Source organism: Tupaia chinensis, unplaced genomic scaffold (genome assembly GCF_000334495.1).
Source record: "Tupaia chinensis unplaced genomic scaffold, TupChi_1.0 Scaffold000458_2, whole genome shotgun sequence".
Lineage (NCBI taxonomy): Eukaryota > Metazoa > Chordata > Mammalia > Scandentia > Tupaiidae > Tupaia > Tupaia belangeri.
The window spans coordinates 1,429,668-1,446,110 of record NW_006159967.1 but is presented as its reverse complement, the minus strand read 5'-3'; the positions used below and the strand labels follow the sequence as shown (position 1 = coordinate 1,446,110).

The following is a 16,443-nucleotide window of genomic DNA, read 5'->3' as shown; positions in this document are numbered from 1 at the left end:
AAGAGGGATGGAAAGAGTTGGGAGAAAAAGAAGAAAGGAGAGATAAAAAGAGAAGAGAGAATAAAAGCAGAGAAGGAAGAGAAAAAAGAAAGGAAGGCAAGGAGATTGTGAGTATATTTGTTTGTCATCATTGCTAAAGCAATTTATCACAGATTTAGTAGCTTGGGAAATACAAATTTATTACTTTACAGATTGGCAATCAGAAGTCCCAAATGGGTCAGCAGGGCTGAGTTACTTCTAGAGGCTCTAGAGGAAGAGTCCATTTCTTTGTCTTGCCCAATTTCTAAAGACTACCTATAATCCTTGCTTATGGCCTCATCCTCCATCTTCAAAGAGAGCAGTGCAGCATCTCAAATCTCTCTCTACTCTGACACTCTCTCTTATAAAGATTCATGATTGCATTTAAGCCCCACCTGGATAATTTAGGATAATCTCCCCATCTCAAGATCCTTAACTTAGTAGCATCTACAAAGTGGGGTCACCAGGTGGCATGGTAGTTGAGGAGCTGGATTCCCACTTGTCTGACCAAGGTTTGAGTCCCGGACCTAGTGGCTTACTTTCTTAATTTGTCTCTCTCTCTCTGTCTCTCTCTCTAGTGAGCACACCCGCCCTATAGCAAACTTAAAACTAACAATAATAACTAAACTAAATACTTTTTTAAATTTAAAAAATAAATAAAATCTTCAAAGTTTCTTTTGATATATAAGGTAATATAGTCACAGATTCTGGGGATTACAACATGCAAACCTCGAGGGTGAGAGAATTATTCTAGAGGAAAGGAAAGAAAAAAGGAAGGAGGAAGGAAAAGAATTCTATTCAGGCACCAGGACTACCTTCTCCATGACATTTGTCTTGATTTTTCAATGGAATATTCTCTGGTTCAGTTCTGAACTCCATCTGCCATTTGTTTTCCTGTCAGACCCGCCAACGGCGAACAGTTCCTGAGTTGGGGGGCAAGGATTAAAGAAAGACAAGAAGACAGGATCGAAACGGGAGGACTGCCAGTCAATACTGGTCAGCACCGAATGTATTTTATTGCTAGTATTTATACACACTCCAGAGACTTCTGTGATGTAAGGTTTTAAGTCCTTACTGAATTTATCAGGTTGTTATAACAATACTTGGGAACATTCAGTTCAAAACAATCCCAAGACATTCTGCTTATAACAATCCAGTGACCCAAGGCCATGTCCGGATAAAGACCCTGGTCTTATTCTGGTGGTCACATCCTGCACATTCCTCACGTCTCTTCTTTGGCTCCCCACATTTTCCCTTAGAGTTACTAGAAGGTAAGCTCTTTAAAGCAGAAACTATCTCATTCTCATCCTTGCTACCTCTGCAGCCATTCGCAGTGCCTTGTGCATAGCACAGACTTGATAATATTTGTGGAACTGGATTGAATTGTTGAAAACACGACTGCCCTGCCTAGACCTGCCCTTGTGGCCTAGGCTGACAGCCTTGAGATTAACTGCCTAATGAATACAGTTGCTGCGTCTGGCCCAGCTGTGCTTTTCAGAGCGTGTTTGGGTTTGCTTTGCCAAGTGCAGATTACTGCCCCCTGTCACCCGCTTTTCAAGAACCCGAGCTGCCAAGCCAAGGCAAGCAGGACCACCTGATCCGAGTTGCAGCTGCACAGGCAGCCAGCGAGACGTGGCTTCAGCTCACCTGCTTTGAGTGACACGAAACATAATGCCTGACTCCAAAGCTGCCAACTGCAAGGGTGCAGTGGCCCGAGGCAGGGCTGTCACCGTTCACCTGAATGGGTCCAGATGGCCTCTCTCCACCCCTACTCTCACCACGCCTGTTTACCTGATGGTGGTGATCTTTTAATAAAGATGTGACTATATGTGCTCAGAGGTTGTTTCAGGTTTTCTGTTTGTTTGTTTGCTACAGGGTTCATGTACTCACCAGAGACAGAGAAGGAGAGAAAGTGAGAAATCCCCTTAGGGGAATGGCCATACTGAAATCCCTTCTGCTCCACTCTCCTCTTGGGATTTTGGTGATGCGCATACATGTACCTGGTGGCTGTTTCAGGTTTTTGTTTCTTGTTTTTTTTTTTTTTAATTTTTTTTTTGAAAGAGAGATTTTTGCTATAGCATACATGCACTCACCAAAGAGACAGAGAGAGCGAAAGCAAGAAATCCCCCCCAGGGAGTACAGTAATGCCGCAATCCCTTCTCCTCCATTCTTCTCCTGGAATCTAGGGCATGCATGCACACATGCCCGGCGTGAGTTTTAAGGGGCCGTCTGAGACTTGAACTGCAGTTGACTATATGGGAGTCCAGCAACGTAACTACTATATCATATGCTGATCCCTGTTTTGTTTTTTGTTTGTTTGGTTTTTTTTAATGAGTCAAAAATATAGTCAGTTTTAGAATCATCAGATCAAATGTGACTGTGAACATCAAAAGGAGCCTCCCCTATGCACGGAGGCCCCAAGTCTGGCTTGAGAGTCCCTGGGATCAGGCTTATAATGAGTTCACAGAAAGAACCCCAAGGCTGGCAGCAAGGCAGCTGGCTGATGGAGCTACCTTCTTTGAATGTGGCTGCAAGGAAAGCGCCACAGTGTTCTGGGGATCTGACAAGGGAGCTGCAGTGCAGCCCCTATGTCACTAGGCACGGTCCCAGAACAGAGGACGGAAGGCACTCTGGAATAAGGCCACACAGTTACCAACATGCAGCTGTTCCCATCTTGCCTCCCTTGGACAGCCTCTCCTGGTCCCTCACAGAAAGTGGGTGCTGTCACCTGGGGCTTCCTGCTCTGTTCTCTCTCTGGATCCTGCCCCTAAGAGTGAACGGAGAGATCTGGGAGCAATGGGTATGGTAAGGTTTGTTCTAAAAGCAAAAACTCCTCGTGTGTTTCTGAATCATTCATTGATCCATTCATTCACCAAGTAGGCCTTGAGCACATATCCCGAGTCAGGCACTGTTTTGAGTGTCAAGAAACAGTAGAAACACAAATCCTGGTCCTCATGGAGAGGAGAAACAGAAATGAACAAGATAAATAGGTCAAACGGATGGCATGTAAGACAGCAATGAGTGCTGAAGAGACACCTTTAGCAGAGAAGGAGGGTAGGAATCACAGAGGCGGGTGTGATGTTAGTTGGGAGAGGTCAGGTATGGGTCAGCGCACAACAACCTACCAAAGAGAATGCTCTTAGAACTATATGAATCCCTTAGGGCCAGCAGGTGGCACGGTGGTTAAGGGAGCTGGACTCCTACATGGCTGATAGTGGCTCGAGTCTCAGACCTGGTGGCTGGTGGCTTGCTTCCTCACTTCCTCACTTTCACTTTCTGTCTGTCTCTCTCTCTCTCTCTCTCTCTCTCTCTTATTCTGCTCCTCTCATTCTATCCCTCTCTGGTCAAATCAAAATAAGTTAAAGAAGATTATTTAAAAAAAGAGAGCGAGAACTATATAATCCGTAAGTCTTTCTGCTCCCAGGACTGGCGCTCCAGCTTTTGCCTTCCCCTGCCACTTCACTGTGTCCCTGCCACCTGGAATTTCACTCATCTACAATAGATTTCAGTTACTGGAACTACAAACAGCCTGTACACTTTGTAGAAAAGCCATAGCGCCTGGTCTGAGGATGAGTCTCATCCCCAGAGAAGCCAGGTGGTAGCTGGCAACCTCCCTTCTAATAACACACTGCAAGCCCCAAAAGACAAAGTTCTATGTATGAAGATGCTCACCATAACCCTGAAAAATGGGAGACAACTAACGTCCGGCAAGAGGAATAGGATGCTTCAGGAAAATAGGCATCTGCTCATAACACGATGACGTTACCATTCTACCCAGTAGTTAGACTTCTTGGCCTCAACAGCACTGACATATTGGGCCAGATAAGTCTTTGTGGTAGGTGTTGTTCTGTGCCTTGCAGGTTGTTTAGCAGCATCCCTGTACTCTACCCACTGATGCCGCTAGCATCATCGCCTAGCTGGGACAACCAGAAATGTCTGCAGACATGACTAAATGTTCCCTGCAGACAAAATCATCTCCCAATTAAGAACCACTGCATTATAAATGTGAAGGCTATGCAAAAAAATATAGAAAAATAAATAAAAATTAGAATAGTTTAACAAAGAATTTCTCCCTAATGAATGAATTTATTTCTATTATCTTACAAAGGTATACAACTAAATCACTTTTTTATGCATTTGCTAATTTGAAGATCATAAATAAATAAAGACAAGATTGCTCCAGAAAATCTGGAGCATATTAGGGAAAAAAATAAAGATATTTTCTATTATAGAAAATAAAACAAATAGAGGGTGAAAAGCATAGCAGAGAAAAGAAACAAAACACACATATACAAAAATCCCTAAACTATCTCTTCTCTTTGAATATAAAGGCATAAAAACATAAAAACTGCTTGATTTTCTCGGATGGCAGGATTGTGGGTAAATTTTTTTTCTACTTCAATTTTTTTTTTTTAGTGCTGTTATGAAGTCATATAAGAATGTAATTACATTTTTAAAAATCTCTCTATGCAATCAATTTCTCTGATCAGCACAGTAATTCAGAGCTGTGCATTTGGTGGGCATCTAGGTGGTTTTGCTAATGATGGTAAAATTCTGTCCTCACAGCTTAAGGGCAGCTCACTCCTCTGGAAAAACAACTTGCCAGGCACCAGAAGGTGCAGGGTCTAGCCTGAAGGGTGAAGGAAATGCCACCAACATCAGAAAGACAAAATTCCAACCCTCCTAGTAGGATGCTTGAGGTGATCCTCCTGAGGAAAAAGCTTATTAGGACTTTGGGACTCTATGTCAGAAATTACACCTTCCCCCCCCCAGACTTTCTAGCCAAATTTCACATTTGTTTCAAGAGAGTGCTAAACTCTCCCTTTAGAGTGGACCCAAGAATTCACAAGTTACTCTTTCTGTTACATATGGTAGCACAGCTGGTACTGGGCTAAAAGTCCTTACTAAATGGCTGGGAATAACAAAATAGAAATGCAGGGACCAGCAGATGGCATAATGGTTATGTCACTGGACTCCCACATAGTTGACCACAGTATGGAGTCCCACATATGGCACGTGTGCATATGTGTCCAAAATTCTGAGAGGAAAATGGAGGAGAAGGGATTGCAGCATAGCCATCCTCCCTGGGGGCTAGGGGGTGGGGTGGGGTGATTTCTCACTTCTTTATCTCTTTTTCTCTCTGTCTCTCCAGCAAGCACACGTAGCCTATAGCAAAAATCTCTCTATTAAAAAAAAAAAAGGAAATTCATAGCACATACTCAAAACCTACAATAGACCACTACCATTGCAAAATACTACTTACTCTTCTTCAGGTGGCAGAACTCTATGGCACTCACCTCCACCCATCTCTTCCTTCCATTAGCATGACAGCCACCATCCTCAACCACCACCATGCAGCGTGGCTGCTGACATCCTAATTCGTCAGAGTCAATTGAGTAAAGAAAAGAGAAGGTTGAGTGTTCTCTCCATGCTCATGGTCTGGTTCCTGAGTGTGAATCTCTCTCTTTCCAGTACTGGTCGCGGTGGTGTGGACAGTGGCAGTGCTGACTGCTGTACAATGCTGCAAACCATAGAGGAAGGCTCCAGCTTCACACCCTGAGACTACCTGGACACAGCAGGTGCAAAAAAGTTTACAAAATTTCCCTCTGCCTTAACAGAGCTAAAGAGGCAACCAAATAATTTCTCACATAACAGAAAGTATTAGAGCCATTATATGTGACCTAGCAGACCTGAAGGACCTCAAGTTCATGACAAGGAAGACTGCAGTGGACAGCAGAAGATTGAAGGTGTCGGGTAAGTCCAGCTACCTCAGAAGCTTCCATCTCTTACCTAACTTCTTCCCACTTCACACAAGCTAAGTGTTTCTCAAAGTGAGCAATGACCTCTAACTAGGAAAGAGCAACATATAGTACCGTGGTTAAGAACATGGGTACTGGGTTACATTCCTTCAGTTCAGATTACTTACTGTGTGGTGTTGGCAAGTCATGTAAGTTATCTTTGCCTTAGTTTTCTAATCTGGAAAATAGGAATGACAAATTACACATAAGGGTGCTAAAGTGGATCCCAGTAATGTTTTTGGCTATCACCATTGCCTCCATCAAACATATAGTCCTCACATTACTTTCCTTGTCAACAGCATTTGACCCTGTTTACATCCTCCCTTTTGGCTTACAAGAAATAATACTGTCCTTTCTTCTTAACTCTTGGGTCACTCTTTCTCAATCCACGCTTTCTTCCCAAGAAATCTCATCTATACCCATGAGTTCAACAACCATCTCCTAACTCTCAAATTTCTTCCTCCAGGTCAGAACTCACTTCCAGACTTCAGATCCACATTTCCACCTGTCTACTCAACACTGAGTTTTGTATGCCTGAAGAGTCTGTTAGAGGTTCCAAATGCGTCTAGTCCTCACTCTCTATACTGCCACAATCTAGTCCAACATATTGTTATCTATTGCCTTCACAGTTACAATGACATGATTGGTCTCTTGCCATCCATTCTGGCTCCCCCACACCTGTCCTCATTTGTAAGCACCACACACACACCAAAGTTTCAAAGTCCTTTGTCACTTCCCATTGTTTTTAGGATGAACACCCAAATCCTTGCTATAACCTCTAAATCCCTAACTGGTCTCACTCCTGCCTGTTTCTCAAATTTTCCTTGTACCACTCTTCCCTCACTCTCTTAGCTCCAATCATGTTGGTAACTTTTTCAGTCCCTCAACTGGAATGCACTGTGCATCTTCCCAACCCAGAGACTCTGCACACTGTTTCTCCTAGGCACACAGTAGTGAGAACTCATCCCACTCAAAAGTGTGATAAGTCTCTGACCCAAGCTCAAATCTATTTTCCTGAGGGAATCCTTTCCTAAGCCATTTTTCTCACTCCACCCTCTTTTCCCCCCTCTCATGAAGGTCAGACTCACAGAACTATGCTCTTAACTATCAGGGTGTTCACTTGGTTTGGAATTATGAGTTCATTAATGTGATTACTTGATTGGCTCTGCTGTAGTTTCCATGTGTTGGAAATTTCATGCACAATGCAACCATGTTGGGAGGTAGGGCATATTGGGAAGAATTTAGGTTATGACAGCTTTGCCCTCATGAGTGGATTAATTCTGATTATAAACCGGCTTGAGGCTGCAAGTTCCTTATTCTCTTTCACCCTCTCTCTGTCCTGACATAGGATGACACAGCAAGGAGGCCCTCACAAGATGCTAGTCCCTTTCTTGAAGGGGAGAGCCAATACATTTCTGTTCATTATAAATTGCCCTATCTGTAATGGTCTGCAATAACAGCATGAAAGGGACTAGGAGATTCACCCTCACCACAATGAAGCACTATGAAAGCAGCCACCATGCCTCACATTGCATTCCTAGCATTTAGCACAGGGTCTGCCACATAGCAAGGGAATAAACAAATGAAGAAAAGTAAATGGATAAATGAGCAACCCGAAGAAGCAAGTCTCAACCACCACCATTTCAGATTTAGGAAACTGAGCTGGATCTGAGGAGGCAAAGTGACTTGTCAAGGATCTGATAAGTAGCGGAGGCAGGATTCAAACCCCGCTCTTCAGATGCCAAATCCAATAACATACCTCTGTCTCCACTCAGCATATTACTTTTTTTCTGAGAGACTGGTGGTATATGACTAATAGTAGAGAAATGGAAACACTAAAAAGGTTTTCACTGTCTGCAAATAAAAGTCCTGGGCTCAGTCACTGAATTTGTATCAACACACTCAACATGAAAGAATTTCTGCCTAAGAGGCAGTAATAAAGGCTCTAAAAGATTCTTTCACTCAAGAGTAATGTCTTCTTTCCTGACTTAAAAATAGCCCTCTCCTTGGCAGGTCAGAAACTGTTCTCTCTAGTTTCTTGCTTCATTTCCCACAAAGCTTTCCTGAGCAGAGCTCCTCCATTGACTTCAAAAGGAACTTTTGAGCTTCCATTAGCCACAGGAGGAAGGAACACATTGTAAGAAATGGGTGCTTGGACTTGGAACAGCACAGGAGAGCTGGGTGGGCAAAATGGACGCTGAGCTGCCTCAGCAGTTTGGTCAACTCTGCTGACCCTCTTTGAGTGGAAAACAACATCAGGGTTACTCTCTATCCATTTGGAAAGCAATGGGGTGATTTCTCAGCCACCATCTCCTAGAAATGGGAAGGGAAGTCAGTCATTTGGAGAAATAGCAGATTATCTGGTTGTATACAAAAGTGATACAGATCGAAGAAAAATGGCACACAAGTCAGGAGATCATCATTCTAGTCCTGGCTCTACCATTAACTCTCAGAGTGGCCTTAGTAAAATCTGCTCGTTGGTATGTTAGCTTTGTAAAATGAGCGAGCTGGGACATGATGACTGCTAAGACTTCTTTTCTATGATTTAATACCTAATATCTGCCCTTATGCAGGCTGGTAGAAATAATATTTTTTAAGTCTTAAAAGAAGAGTGTTGATATCAAAATGAATTGTCAAATTGTTAAAAAATATAATTATTTCTATTACTTTTGTGTGCATTGGAAAGTTTCTAAAAATATCATTGATCTTGATTTTTTTTTAATTTTTTTTTAAGAGAGATTTTCACTATAGGGCGCATGCGCTCGCCAGACAGACAGAGAGAGACATAGAGACAGAAAGCGAGAAATCACCCCCCAGGGGGGATGGTCACGCTGCAATCCCTTCTCCTCATTCTCCTCTCGGGATCTTGGGCACGCACGCACACGCACCTGGCGTGAGTTTTAAGCCACCGGGTCTGGGACGTGAACCACGGTCAACTACGTGGGAGTCCAGCGACATAGCCATTACGCTAACTGCTGGTTCCCTGATCTTGATTTTTTTACATTCACCAAAAATGGGGAGATATGAGCTATATATAGGCATACCACAGAGATATTTCAGGTTTGGTTTCAGACTACCACAATAAAGTAAATATTGCAATAAAAGGAGTTATACAAATTTTGGGGTTTCCCAATACATTAGAAAAGTCATGTGTACAGGGCCAGCAGGTGGTATGGTGGCTAAGGCACTGGACTCCCACATTGTTAACCACAGTTCAAGTCCCTGATCTGGTAGCATGCTTTCTAACTTTCTTTTTCTGTCTCTCTCTCTCTCTCTCTGGTCAAATTTAATAATAATAATAATAATAAGTAAACAGATAAGTCTTTAAAAAAATAAAGTCATATTTACAGGCCAGTAAGTGGTATGGTGGTTAAGAAACTGGACTCCCATATAGCCAACCACGGTTCAAGTCCCATACCTGGTAGCTTGCTTTCTCACTTCGCCCCCTCTACTTGACCCATCTCTCTCTGGTCAAATTAAAATTAAAAAATAATTAAAGTAAATAATTCTTTTTTTTAAAATGTCATGTTTACACAATACTGTTGTCTATTATGTGTGTAATAACAGTGTGTCTAAACATATCTTCATTTTAAAATACTTTATTCACAAAAAAATGCTAACAATAATCTGAGCCTTTTTTAAATCAAAATCCTTTGGCTAGTGAACAATCTCATCTCGATGTTGATGGCTGCTGACTAATTAGAGTGATGGTTGCTGAAGGCTGGGGTGGCTGTGGCAACTTCTCCTTCCATGAAATTTTTCTCTGTAGCATGTAATGCTATTTGATAGCATTTACCCACACTAGAACTTCTTTCAAAACTGCAATCCTCTCCAATTCTGCTGCTGTTTTATAACTAAGTTTATGCAATATTCTAAATTCTTTGCTGTCATTTCCACAATGTTCACATCTTCACTACAATTAGATCCCATTTCAAGAAACCATTTTCATTGCTCATCCACAAGAAGTAACTCTTCATCCATTAAGTTTTGATCGTGAGATTGCAGCAATTGAGTCACATCTTCAGGCTCCACTTGGAGTTCTAGTTCTCTTGCTATTGTTACCATATCTGCAATTACTCCCCTGAAGTCTGGAACACCCTAAAGCCATCCATAAGGGTTGAAAGGGTTGAAATGAATTTCTTTCAGAATTCTGTTAATGTTATATTAACATTCTCCCTATAAATGATGAATGTTTTTAATGACACCTGGAATGGCAAAAACTTTCCAGAAGTTTTTCATTTCCTTTGCCTGTATCCATCAGAGAAATCATTATCTATGACAGTGATAGTCTTATAAAATGTATTTTTAGTTTTTTAAAGAATTTTTTATTTATTTATAATTATTATTATTTTAATTTGCCAAAGGGTATATGCACTCACCAGAGAGAGACACAGACAGACAGAAAGAAAGAAAGCTCCAGGTCCAGAATTCGAACTGCAGTTGGCCATATGGGAGTCCAGTTCCTTTAACTGTGATGCCACCTGTTGGCTCCCTGAAATGTATTTCTTAAATAATAAGACTTACAAGTCAAAAGTATCCCTTGCTCCATAATCTGCAGAAAGGATATTGTGTTTGTAGTCATAAAAACAATATTAATCTCCCTCTACATCTCCATCAAAGCTTTTGCATGAATAGATGCATTGTTGAGGAGCAGTAATATTTTGAATCTTCTGTTTCTGAGTAGGTCTCAACAGTGGACTTAAAATATTAATAAACTATGCTATAAATACATGTACTGTCATTCACTTAGTTATTTCATTTATAGAGCACAAGAAGAGTAGATTTAGCATAATTCTTAAGGGCCCTCAGATTTTCAAAATGATAAATGAGTATCAAATTCAAATTCTTTGCATTAGTACCTAACAAAAGGACCAGTCGATTCCTTGAAGCTTTAAGTCAGGCATTGACTTCTCCTTTCTAGCTGTATAAGTCTTAGATGGCATCTTTTTCCAATTGAATGCTGTTTTTCTACATTGAAAGTCTTCTGTTTAAAGATTGGAAGGTATAATAGCAGGGAGGGCGGGACCAGCAGTTGGCATAATGGCTATGTCGCTGAACTCCCATATAGTCGACCATGGTTCAAGTACCGGACCCAGTGACTTAAACTCGCATTGGGCGCGTGTGCATGCGTGCCTGAGATCCTGAGAGAAGAATGAAGGAGAAGGGACTGCAGTGTGATCATCCCCCTAGGGGGTGATTTCTTGCTTTCTGTCTGTCTGTCTCTTTATCTTTCTGGCAAATGCACACGCCCTATGGCAAAAACCTCTCAAAATAATAATAATAATAAGAATAACAAAGAGGGCAACTGCGGATAGTGGAGATAGTGGGTTGGAGGATAATATGGGGCAGGAACAGGGGAAAAAATATGTTTAATTCACACAAAAATGAAGCTATCTGCTGACGATAATGTATAGAATAATATCTTTTTTCCTAAAAGACTTTTTTTTTTCTTCTTCTTCTTCTTCTTAAAATCTATTATTAAAACTTTCTCCATCTCAGCAATAAGGCTGTTTTGGTTTATCATTTGTGTGTTCACCGGAGCGGCATTTTTAATGTCCTTCAAGGACTTTTTTCTTGCATTGACCACTTGGAAAACTGGTGCAAGAGGTTAAGATTTGAGCCTATCCTGGCTTTTAACATGCCTTCCTCACTAAGTTTAAAGTCACTTCTAGTTTTTTATTTCAAGTGAGAGACATGCAGCATTTCCTTTCATTTGAACACCTAGAGGCCATTGTATGGTTATTAATTGGCCTAATTTCAATGTTGTGTCTCATGGAATAGGGAGGCCTAAGGAGAGGGAGAGAGATAGGTGATTGAACAGTAATGGAACAGTTGAACATATATAGAACTTATCGAATAAGCTCACTGTCTGATGTGCATGGTTTGCAGATTCCAAAATAATTACAGTAATAGTATCAAAGATAACCAATCATGGGTAACCATACAGCTATAAGAATAATGAAAAATTTTAAATAATGGGTTGTTGGAAAAGTCGTGATGGATTTTTTTTTTTCTGTTTTCTATGCAAAAATGCATCATGACTTTTCCAACAACCCAGTATTTGGAAAAGTACCAAAATGTGACACAGAACCATGAAGTGAACACATGCTGTTAGAAAAATGGTGCTGATAGACTTGTCAATGCAGGGCTGTCACAAATCTTCAATTTGAAGGAGAAAAGATGCAATCCTGCAAAGTACAACAAAACCAGTGTAATAAAATGAAGTATGTCTGTATGTCGAACCTCATTTATGTTCTTCAAACTTCCTTCCCATGATGGTCAAATGTAGCGGTGTCTGCCCAGTATATACCTGTTTCCCTGGTAACTTCTCATCTGCAGCCGCTGATAAAAAGATGTGCATTAGTTTCCTTTTGCTATGATAACAAAATACCACAAAACATCGTGACTTTAAAAAAAAAAAAATTGAGACCAGCAGATGGCATAGCAGTTACATTGCTGGACTTCCACATGGCCAATAGCAGTTCGAGTCTCGAACCCAGTGGCTTCAAATCATGCTGGATACATGTGTATTTGTGCCAAAGATTCCAGGAGGAGAATGGAGAAGAGATTGCAGTGTAGCCATCCCCCGGGGGGGTGATTTCTCACCTTCCCTCTCACTGTCTATGTCTCTCTCTCTGGCGAACACATGCACCCCAAGACAAAAACCTCTAAAAGAAAAAAAAATTATTATCTTATAGATCTAAAGGTCAGGAATCCTAAAGTCAAGGCATTGGCGGAACTGTATTTCTTTTAGATACTCTTAGAAAAGATCTGTTCCCTTGCTTTTTCCAGCTTCTAGATGTTGCCTACATTCCTTGGCTCACATTCTCTTCTTCCATATGCAAAGCACATTAATCCAAACCTTGCTTCTATGTCACCCTTCCTACTCCTTTTTTTTTTTTTTTTAATTTGCTAAAGGGTATGTGCACTCACCAGAGAGAGCAAGAAAGTGAGAGAGCACTCCCCACAGGACATGGTTACATCGCAACCCTTTCTCCTCCATTTCTCCTTAGGATTTTGGGTGTGCACACACACATGCCCAGCACGCCTTTCAAGCTGCTAGGTTTAGGATCTATATTGTGCTGTCAGCAATGTGAGATCCAGCTGCCTTAACCACCATGCCACAAGTTGGCCCCATACTTATTAATTTTAAAATTTGATGCTCCTGCCTTGGTCTTATAAGGACTTTGTGATTACAGTGGACACACCTGGACAAACCAGGATAATTCTCCCATCTTGGGACCAGCAGATGGCGTGATGGTTACGTCATTGGACTCCCACATATAGGCGACTGTGGTTCAAGTCCAAGACCTGGTGACTTAAAACTCATGCTGGGTACATGTGCATACATGCCCATGTGGACAGAAGTCTGACTACTTTTCCTATTTTTCCAAAATCTTTTCAAAAGGGGAGTGGGGAAGTCATGCCCACAAACATCAACAGACCATTTATTTTCTATTAACAGGATTCTTCCTACCTCCTGTCCCTGGCATAGTATCTTTGAGATGTATATTCCAACCGATTACAGTATATTCTTTTGCTTATCCCTTCCCAAGACATAGAACTTCCCTTTCCTTGAGATGTATATTAAGGCTTTCTTTAACTAATCTCTTCCCAAGACATGGATCTTCCCTTCCAATCACCAACCTAAGAATTGTGGAACCCACCTATAATCTACAAGCCCCCACTTCTACATGTCCCACCTTTTAGGGCCAGACCAATGGGAAATCTTTTCACTAAATGTTGTCTGTCAATCTCAAAAGCAAATAAAAGGAACCTCTGTACATGATCACCCTGAGAAAAGGCATGTATGCCTCTTCTCTGGCCTAGGTCACTCACAGTTGGCTTGGAAATAAACTGCATTAATTATTAATTATTAATTTTACAGTTGGTTATTTTTTTCCATCGACACCCAAAATCCTAAGAAGAGAATGGAGGAGAAGGGATTGCAGCATGGCCATCCCTCCTGGGAGGTGATTTCTTGCTTTCTGTACCTATGTCTCTCTGTCTCTCTGGCAAGCACACATACCCTATAGCAAAAATCCCTCTTAAAAAAAAAGAAAGAAATGAAAAGAAAGAAAATAGAATCATTACAAATGTAATTAGTTAAAATGGGGTAATGATGAAGAGTACTAGGCCCTAATCCAAAATGACTGGTGTCCTTATAAAAGGAGAAAGTTTGAACACACACACACACATATATATATATATACACAAACGCAATTGAACATAAAGACAGAAATCAAAGTAATACACATACAAACCAAGGAATGCCAAAGATTGCCAGCAAGCTACCAGAAGTTTGGAGAGAGACATCAAATAGAGTTTTTTCCACAGCCCCCAGGAATCAGCTCTGCTGACACGGTTGTCTTGAACTTCTTCCCTCCAGAAGCTACCCTGTTTGTGGTACTTTATTACAGCATCCTTGAAAAACTAATACAAGAACCTTAAATTAATCCTAGGGACTAAGGCCTGGACATCTTCCAGGAGAGTTGCTATTCAACATACCACAGTATGCTAGAACACTGTGTGATGTCATGGCTGACAGGACCAACCCAGCAGAGAGGCCCCCTATTGGCTTGTCAGTGACCAATTAGATTGCCTCTTGGAAAATGAAGCCAAAAATCTGTACATATTCAGCATGTGGGGCTCTGTGGGTCAGTGCTAGACTTAGGCTTGTGGCACAATCTACATGATCCATTATGAGAAAAAGAAGCCAAGCAGAGAAATGAAGCAGAGGGCAGAAAGGAATAGCAAGGAGGGATACCCAGCCTTCCACTGAGGTGAGAGCCACAGAGTTCATTAAAGTGTTTACTAGCATATCTGTTCACCTTACACTCATGTTTTCACCTCCCTCACTTCTTCCAGCCAGCAAGTGGCAAAAATTCCACTACCTAGTCAGACAAGTCCTTTCTCCAACATTACCGGGCCTAATACCATTTTCCTCACGGGTTCTCTTTAGGTGTACTGGGATGAACTGTAGCCCCAGAAGATATGTACATCCAGAACCAATGAATGTCATCTTCTTAGGAATAAGGATCTTTGCAGATAAAATTAAGTGAGGACCTGAGATAAGATCATCCTGGATTAGAAAGGGCATGCTAAGTCAAATGACAAATGTCTTTATAAACAGAAAAAAAATGAAGAGACATAGGAAAGTAGGCCTTGTGAAGATAGGCAGAGCCTAGAGTTTTATCTGCCAGAGGCCAAGGAACACCAGGGACCACCAACAGAAGGTGGAAGAGACAAGAAAAGATTCTTCCTTAGAGTCTTCAGAGAGAGCGCAATCCTGCCAATACTCAATAGCAGACTTCTGCTCTCTAGGACTCTGACGGAATATATTTCTGTTTCAAGTCACCAGACTTAAGGTAATTTGTTATAGAAACCCTAGGAAACTAATAAAGTATGTAAAGTGGGTTTTAAAGGCACCAGAAAAGAAATGTAGAGAAATAACAAAAAATATGGAAAACTTGAAGACTCAACCTCCAGATAGACAGACAATAATGTAGAGATTGATACTGATCAGCCAGTCCTGGAAAATATAAGCCTGATGTTTCCAGGAACCTGGACCAAAAAACCACTTGCCGATGGATTTTAAGCCTCTAGCCTTTTGATCCCGCTCACCTGTGTTTCTGTGAAATGCTCCTGTAGACTGAGAGCTACTTGACTTTAGGGACTGTGTCCTGCTCTACTTTGTGTCCCTACTACAAGTCTGCCTTACAGATGAAGTTGGGGCTCAGGGTATTGTTCATGTGGTACTCAACTAATATTTCTGAACATAACCCTCATTCTTAATGAGGTACTTCTTAATATAAAATCCTGTGTTGGCCCCATTCCTCTCACAGGAGAAAAGAAATACTGGTTATATATATTCTATACCCAATTCACAACATCTCTAATAAAAATTTTTTTAAAAAACCTCACTTAGGGAACATGTTACTGAAAAAAAAAAGTCCCTCCCTCCAAAAATTGCCAGACCCTCTGAGTGGGAAACTTCAAGTAAAGGCCCAAGAAGTCTGTTTCTTTTCTTGTTGTCTCATTGTTCATTTTTTTTTTTTTTTTGAGAAATCCCCCAATCTCCAACATAACTCTTTCAATATCAAGGAAAATAGGATACTGTTACCCTAGAGACATAGAGTAAGGATGCTGGTCACAACATCATTTTTGATACCATAAAACCAGAAACCACCAACATTTTCATCAATAGGGGAACAGATAAATAAAATATGGTATTCATAAATGGGATTTTATGCAACAGTTAAAATAGATAAGCTTGATCTATCAACACAAATAGAGCTCAAAACAAAATTAAGGAGAGGAAAACAAGATGCTGAATAATGTGTCATACATCATACTTATGCATGTAAAATATACTTTAAATGATCTGAAAGAATAAATATCAAATGAATGATCATTGTTTTAGGGAAGGGGTAAAGAAAGGAATTAGAAAACACATGTTAGTTAAAAGTATTTTAAATGTATTTTTAGTGATTGAGTTCTTTTTTTTTTTTTTAATTTTGCCAGGAAGCATGTGTGCTCACTGGAGAGAGACAGAGAGAAAAGGAAAATGAGAAAGCACACCCCTCTCTCCTGTAGGAAATGGTCATGCCACTGTCCCTTCTTCTCC

At 40.9% G+C, this 16,443-nt stretch overlaps 1 pseudogene; it reads right to left on the bottom strand.

Annotated features, from left to right (window-relative positions):
- Positions 1–9,486: 9,486 nt before the first annotated feature.
- The window catches only part of LOC106735607 (tigger transposable element-derived protein 1-like), a 54,252-nt pseudogene continuing 47,295 nt past the window's right edge, over positions 9,487–16,443 (bottom strand).